Source organism: Phasianus colchicus, chromosome 14, assembly GCF_987193195.1.
Source record: "Phasianus colchicus chromosome 14, bPhaCol1.hap1.1, whole genome shotgun sequence".
In the NCBI taxonomy this organism is placed as follows: domain Eukaryota; kingdom Metazoa; phylum Chordata; class Aves; order Galliformes; family Phasianidae; genus Phasianus; species Phasianus colchicus.
In genome coordinates this window covers 17,187,305-17,195,191 of record NC_143449.1, presented here as the reverse complement: position 1 = coordinate 17,195,191, position 7,887 = coordinate 17,187,305, and the positions used below count along the sequence as shown (strand labels likewise).

Here is a 7,887-nt window from a genome sequence, read left to right as displayed (position 1 = left end):
AGCTCTGGTATTTTATTTTGGTTTGATTAGAAATGATAATAATAAAAAGTCTTGGCAAAAGTGTGTCTGAATATGAGCTTGAGTCACCCACCTCCACAGTCACTTTCTGTGCACACAGCAATGCACCAGCTTGGAAAATGATTTGCGATATCCCTCAGGTTTTGGGTTTTTTTTTTTTTTTTTTCTTCCTTTTACACATATATTTACATAAAGGAAAATAAAATCTCTGCAGCCAGCCTATCTTTATCTCAAAAGCAGGTTTCCCTTGAGACAGAATGAAATAGTGCGGATGTCTCATCTGATGGATGAATGATGAGAATTTCACTTTCAGCCCTGTGGAAAGAAGGTGGAAGTTTTGAGCTGGCAGCTGAGGTGCTGCTTTTCTACCACCTCTGCAAAGCAGAGGATCTAACCCTGCCTGCTTCAATGGCTCCCAGAGGATGCTGATGCTATTTCACTCATTTCAGAGGTAAGGAGGTGAGGGATGTGGATGGCTCGAGGTCTCCAAGAGCAGTTCCTTATGTCCCATGGCAGTGCTCAGACAACTCCAAACCTGTTGGAGAGAACTGCATTCAGTTTTACTCATTCTGTTTGCCCCACGTGCTGCACTTGTTGTGGTGTGTGCTGGGCTCAGCAGGCACACATGTGGGTGCTGCCAGGGCCCTCTCATCCCCACTGTTAGCAAGGAAGGAGCAAGAGCTGCTTTCCCTGCTGTGCCAGATGTGGGAAATGCATCACATGCAACACAGCTGAGTAAATGGGGTTGTGCAATTCAGCAGGGATGCTATGAGAGGGGACAAGTGCAAATGTGGGCTGTCATGGGCTGCATCCATTTCTGTTTTGTTTTTAGAGCTGAGGCTTCCCGAAGGGCTGTGGTTCCAAGCCTGTGGCTGGCTGTGAGCCTCCCTCTGCCTCCCTGCTCCCTATTAATGTTTCCATCAGCAAGAGAAAGTGATTGGAGCTGTTTTTACAGGGATCGTGACCTGGAAATTAAGGCAGCCTTCTGCATGTGCTCGCCCAATCCAAAAGCCTTGGCCAGGTTGGGATGCTCACACAGGCATCGATGCAAGCTCAGTGCTTCCCAGGCAGCAGTCCCCCCTGCTGCTCTGTATGCAGGAGTACTGCTATAAACAGCCATAAAACCATGTACTTAACCAATAAAACGGGCATAGGAGCTCTGATATCCACACACCAGAGCCAAGATAATGGCTCTCTTGGAAACTAGCCCTCTGCGTGGGCTGAACGAATGTGATTTCTAACTGCACAGCCATTACCCCCCATCACCCCCCTGCTGTCTCGCTGTGCTCTGCATCCTGAGCCAGCCCTCAGCCCACCCTTAGGGTACCCAAGTCCCTGCACCGATCCTGCTGGTGCTGAGCGCCTGCAGCTGGGACCCTCTCATGCAAGAACAAAGCAGCAGTGCTCTGCCTGTTGGAAAACCCAGCCTAAATCACCCAGATGCAGGAAATGCAGCTCTCCTGTTGCTCCCATATCCCTGGTGCACTCAGGTGCTTGCCATCTTGGCTGGGCACAACGGAAGATGTGTTTGTTGCTTGAGCTTTTCTAGCAAGCTCCCTTGGACTGCGATGGGATCAGCAAGGAGCTGCAAAGTGGGATTTTCAACCTGGCTTTGAGGGGCGGTCAGGGCAGAGCTGCAACCCTCAGGCTCCTGCACCGACACCGATGTCCTTCCAGCGACCCTCCATCCCTGGCAGAGGGGAGCGGGGCTCCTCCCATCATTTTAAAATGCAAACCCACCGCTTGACATCTGTAGAAAATTAACCTCGGTGCAAGAACCACTTTAGCGACTCCTATTTTAATTGCCTGGAGAATAGATGTTAACCTAGCTTGAAACTCGAAGCAGATTTGCATAACAACGGATCTAAAAGCTGCGCTCGCTCCCACAGCCCGCACAGGGAAACGTGTTTCTGGTAGGTTTTATGTTTTAAGTGCTTCTAACAATGGAGCAATTCAGTGTTTAAGTACAATTTTCAGGTCCTCCAACAAGAGCCTGCTGAGGGGAAAACGCCCTCCTGGCACTTCCCTATTTCCAAAATGTTTCTTTCTGAAGTTCTCCTCTGAAGCCCGGGCACGTTTTAGAAAGACTTTCTTCTCCCTTTGGCTTATCACGGTGTGACTTTAAGATTTAAGCCATTCCAGAATACTGTTTTAATTCTTTTCTTACTTTCTTGTAGCGGAAAAATCCATTAAGCTCAGATTCAGCCTCACCAACGCGAGCAAAACAGCTTTTATTAACGCCTTAGCTGCGATGGGGGAGAACTCCAGGCTGTCAGCTGTGACTGCAGGAAGGCTCTGGGTGCTGTGCTCAGGATGCATAATAAAAAAGGATGAGGAATTGCACGTCAACATGTCAGTGGAAAGTGAGGACACGAGATATTGTTTACCAACGTTGTGCTTCAGTCAGGATGGAAAAGCTGTCAAATGGGAAGGATGGAACAGAGCTTGAGTTTCTCTCTGGTTGGGCTTTCCTGTCCCTCCATGATTTCTTTTTTTTCCCCTTCTTTCATGCTTGGCAGCACTGGGTTGCTCTGGTTGTGTTTGGCAGAGGCCATAGGAGCCCCATTATGACTCCTAGTTCTGTGCCACCTCCTGTGCCAGCTGTGCTGTGACCCTGCTGTGACCATCCCACGCCATGCATGTCCCCTCTGCCACACAGCCACCAGACGGGGTTGGTGTCAGCTCTGCTCTGCTCAGCTCAAATGTGTGCAGACGTTTCCTCTCCTGCTTCATTTTACAGTGCTCTTCAGGATAAATTTCCATTATGTGTTTGGGCAGATGCTGAGCATAGCCCCAGTTTAATCAGGGATGCAAGGAGACAGCATCCTCACACCTTGCAGAAGCTGCGATCTCCTGATCTTCTCTGCCAGAAATGCAGCAGGTTTATTATTTTAATTATTTTTAAAGCCATTCTCTGGTTACCATGGTTTCAGGAAAACAGAGGGCTGGCACTGCTGGTAGCTTTCCCTGGCCGTGCCATGGAGCTGTTTGGCTGAGGGCTCCTGTGCCAACGTTGTTGCATGCACTACCTTTAGGACACAGCGAGCAGCATCCTCTGCCTGCACCTCAAGGGATTCCTTGGCTGCAGAGTGGTTGCAGAAAGGACACCTGCCCTGCAGATTTGCAATGTACGTGTACAAGCCAGGCACCTTACACCTTCAGGAAAATGTAGCTATGTGTTTGCAGAAAGTCCTGCTGGCCTGCACCCCTGGTATTAGAAATGCTGTCACCTCCGGGGCAATCTGAGAGGATTGCAGCTCTCAGGTGCCTTTCAGAGGGATTCTGACAGCTTAAGAAATGCCCGCAGAACAGTTCCTGCCTTCCGTGCTGGCCAGTATCATGCTGCTTAATCACTTTTAAAGTTCAGGGAATCCATAATCTGGCTGGAAAATGTGGAGAAAGCAAAAATTGCTCTGCAAGAGTCAGAAGAGAGGGCAGAGGGTGAGCTCTGAGGGTAGGACTGCTTCCATTTAAATAGGCATTTGTCTGTGCAAAGTGAAGTTTGTGTAGGAGCTGTAAGCATATACACGTTTCCCTGGCCTTTCTTTCCTTTTGAATGAAGATGATTCATTTGATTTTTTCACTGCTTTTTCCTTCTACAATCGTTTTTGAGATCAGGGATGGTTTCTCATTCCTTATGGAAGCAACACGGGGCAGTGAAGGCAGAGGATCTGAGGAGAACAGGAGGACCTTGCTCCTCCTCCTCAGCCACCCACTCTTCCCAGTGCCAATAGCACCATATTGTAAGGGAGAACCCATCCCACAGCTGGCACAGACCTGTGAATGCATAAGTGACATAAACCAGGGCTACAGTTATGATGAACAGCAGAAATAAAAAGGAAGAATTTGATCCTTTGCACCTTCCTCGATGAGTTAACGGCAATGCTTCAAACCCAGCATCATTAAAGCATTCAGGAAAATAGCAGTTCATATAAATGGAGGGCAATTCCTGCTTCTGTGTGGACCAGAGCCACCAAAATGACCCTTCCCATGGCACCAGCTCCTCCATCACCAGCAGAGTGAGTCCAAAAGGTAAAAATAGAGAGGCAGGAAGAAATGTGTCCACCTCCATTTCTTCTTTTTTAATTTTTTTTCCTTACTAAATTGAATAACCTCCATCGGGGAGCTCTTTCCACTTCTAAATGGTTGACTGAAGGTCCAATTTATTTCCTGTCACACTCTCCCATGCTCTGATGTGATGTGATCTGCCCTGCAAGCGCTGAGCGGGCTCTCCTTGAGCCACCTGCATGCCCTGCACACACTGCCAGCTCCTTTTTATTGTTTTGATTGGTTGGTTTGGTTTGGTTTTGGAAATAAATCCTATATTTCCATAATCTCTTGGGATCATCACCTGTTCCAGCCAAGGAAATGCAGTATGAACTGTCACTGCAGGTAAATCCTTCTCTCAGACATTCGATGCAGTTCTGTCACTGGTACAAGGACACTGTCTTGCTCTTGTCACAGGTGTATGGATAGAAAGGCAAGGAGAGGGTGAGGAAAGAGGTGGAGGGGTTTGTGGAGCTGGGGTGGGGCCCCTCACAGTATTGCTGAGGTATTGCTCTGGCCAGGGGGAAGGCAGCCAGAAAGCAGTTTTGATTTGAACAGCTTTCACTTGATGTGAGCAGATGAGACAAAGCCAGGAAGGGAAGAGCAAAATGTGGAAAGCAGCCCCATGCTGGGCTCCAGGGCTGCTGCAAACCAATGGAGAACTGCAGAGTACAGTGCAGAGAGACAGCGCTGGGAGCAGCAGCAGCTTAGGTTAGATGTTAGGAAGATGTTCTTCACACAGATGGTGGTGAGACCTTGACAAAAGATGCCAGGAGATCAGGGGGTGCCCCATTCCTGAAGGTGCCCAAGGCCAAGCTGGATGGGGCGCTGGGCAGCCTGAGCTGGTGGGGGCAGCCAGCCCACAGCATGGTTTGGAGGTTGATGAGCTTTGAGGTCCCTTCCAAACTCAACCATTCTGTGATTCTGTGATCCCTGTCTCCCCCCAGCTGTGCTCTGGGTGTGCCATGTGTTCCCCACACGGATTGGCAGGAAAGGGCATCTGAGCCATGCTTTCCTGCGTGCCATCACGTATGAAGTTGATGGACCTATGCTTGTTCTTGCAAAGAGAAACAAACAAAACGATCTTTGCCATAGCTGTGGAAGAGCTCTCACGGAGTAATGACAAACACACTTATACTGTCCTCATTAGTGATCTGCCCTGAAGAAAGAAATCCATTATGCATGAAGGCTGGGAAGACGAAAGGAGCACTGGTGTGTCAAAATGATTAGCCCAGGCTTTAATGTAGAAATGGGCCGGGGTTCTGCTGGCCTGGGACAAAGCACTGCACCACAGGCTGTGGGCTGCACAGGGCTCCCTGTGTCCCCATGGTGTTTGTGGCTCATAGGTGTGCATGGGGTGGGATCTTGTGCTCACTGCTGTGAGTGTGCAACTGGGGAATGGCATCTGTGCAAAGAGAGACCAGAGCCTGCTGTAATGCATGGCAGGAGCAAGAGGATGTGTCTGAATGTTTCCAGCAGCTTTGCATAGAATCATAGAATTGGAGTTGGAAGGGACCCTTAAAGGCCATCTGGTCCAACTCCCTGCACTGAGCAGGGACACCCACAGCTCCATCAGGAGCTCAGAGCCCCTCCAGCCTGAAATAGGGTGTCTCCAAGGATGGAACACCCCCACCTCTCTGGGAACCTGTGCTAGTACTTTACTAACCCTACAGCGAAAAATTTCTTCCCTTATATCCAGTCTATCCAAAATTTGGCCAACACATTGCTCTCCAAAAAGCTCTATGGAAACCGAGGAGCACATATGGGTAAAAACAGCATCATCCTCCAGCGCTGCAGTGCTGAGAGCTGCACAGCATGCATAAAATTAGCAACATTGTGTTTTTGTTTCCTCCTTTGATTAGGAAAGCTCGTTGCAAGTGGTGTGTTTAAACAGATATTATGCAGGATAGCGATAACCAGTTTTAAGTCATTATACAAGCAGTTTAATTTGATGTTGCTCTATAAATAATCTAAGTCTATTTGCATGCATATTCTGTTGACAGGAAGATAAAAACCGTAATTCCTACAAACAACATAACGATGTTTTGTCAGTCGCAAAAAAAAAAAAAAAAAAGAAAGAAAAGAAAAGAAGAAAAATCCAGCACCCAGTGGTTCAGTCTTTACAGAACTTCATCAAATCCAGTAAAATTAAAAAAAGAGTAACCCTCCAGCTGCAATCTCCATGGAAATAGAGAGAAGGCTCAAATACAGTAGAGGAGGGATGTATTCTGTCTGATTTCTGTGTTTCTTGGAACAGCTCAATGCATTGTTACAGCGAGCATTGTGCCTTCTGAACGAGTTTTGCAAACAAAATAAACTTTGTATTTCTTTGACTGTGCTTTGTTAGGATGTCACACGCTTACAAAGGAAGAAAACACAACAAAAAAACCCAGCTTTGTAGTTTGGCCAAGAGAACCTCTTAGAATACGTTTCTCTTTGTTGTGAGTCCAAATGCAAATCTGAACTCAGTGATGTGTCTTGTGAAGCTTTAGGAGTGGGCTGCCCCAGCACTGCTGCTGATAGGGAAGCTTTGCCACCAGAGCAGGGTGGAGAAGGGCAGAGCCTGTCTTGCTGCTGCAGGAGGGAGTGAAGCCCATGGGGATGGGCATGACAGCTTCATTTGTACAGATGGCAAGGAAAAATCTTTATGTAGAAGTTTCCTGATGCGTGACTTGAAGATGCTACATCATGCTGCCTCTGAACAGTTCATCCTTCTTGCTGCTGTCCAGCAAGCAAAGCTCAGCAGATTTAAATTTGCACCAAATTGGATAAAATCAAGATGTACTGGAAGTCCCTTAAGTGTTAAGAGCTGACAAATGTGCAGATCTTTGATACTGTGCAAGAGGCATCCTGACCCAGAGATTCAAGCTTGCTGGATTGTAGAGTGCAAACCAATGCATCAATTTCTTTCCATGCCAAATAAGAAAAAAATCACTTTTCCTTAATTTTTGTCACAGTGTTTTGTGAAATTGGTTGATTTGGAGTTTTATTCATCCTTTGCAGGATGACCAGGGAGCCTCATCAGATCTCTCTCTTTGCGCAGAAGGTGAATTCTTTGAGCTCATGCTGTTTGCTTCCTTGCAGTGGAGTTTTCTGGCCATCTTCCCTTATTGAAGTCTCCTGCTTAGGGGTGAGCACAGGAGCTTCCCCCAGCACAGGGCATCCTGGCCATGAGGTCTAGGTTGATTCTCTTGCTAACTGAGTTAGGGAAGAAGTCTCTACGGGTCTGGAAGGAAGCACGGAGGCAGGTTTAGCTGCACCCAGCCATGCTCACCTCAAGACCACTTCAGTTGGCCAAGCCTATGGTACAAAACAACCAGTTCATCCTGCACAGCTGTCTGGCAAGTCCCAGAATTCTTCTCTATGAAGAGGTGATGATAGTGGAACAGAGATAGTGTCAGCAAACCCTTTCACTAACTTCTATATTTCATTTTTTAAGAGTTAAATGTTGTTTGAAAAGAAAGACCACCTTTTTACTGCTTTTACTCACTGGGTTTCTTTGGAATGAGGCGCTGATGGATAGGAAGGGACTCTGCCTTTAGTGCTGGTCCATTAGGTCTGCTGTTTGTTCACTATTTATTAACCTCTCACTCCTTAAGACTTTGCTTAAATTTAACAAACAATTTCATCTGTCTGAAAGAGAAAAAAATAATAATAAAAAAAAATCATCATTTCTTTTCCAAAGCCCCATTTGCCAAGTCAGGGATGTATTGCCATTCTTTTGAGGCACAGCACTGGTAAAGAAAGTCATTGTGCTCTCTGGAGAACATACTTCATTCATTTCACAGTGGGTGGTTCTTGATTATTCAAGTTGAGTTTCTT

The 7,887-nt window shown here is 47.1% G+C and overlaps 1 long non-coding RNA gene across 1 annotated transcript; it reads left to right on the top strand.

Moving 5' to 3' along the window:
* Nucleotides 1–1,501: 1,501 nt before the first annotated feature.
* Nucleotides 1,502–6,364, top strand: LOC149916046 (uncharacterized). Its single transcript, XR_016470977.1, has 4 exons — nucleotides 1,502–1,931; nucleotides 2,196–2,689; nucleotides 2,797–3,146; nucleotides 6,069–6,364. It is a non-coding gene; the product is annotated as an uncharacterized LOC149916046 (long non-coding RNA).
* The last annotated feature ends 1,523 nt before the right edge of the window (nucleotides 6,365–7,887 follow it).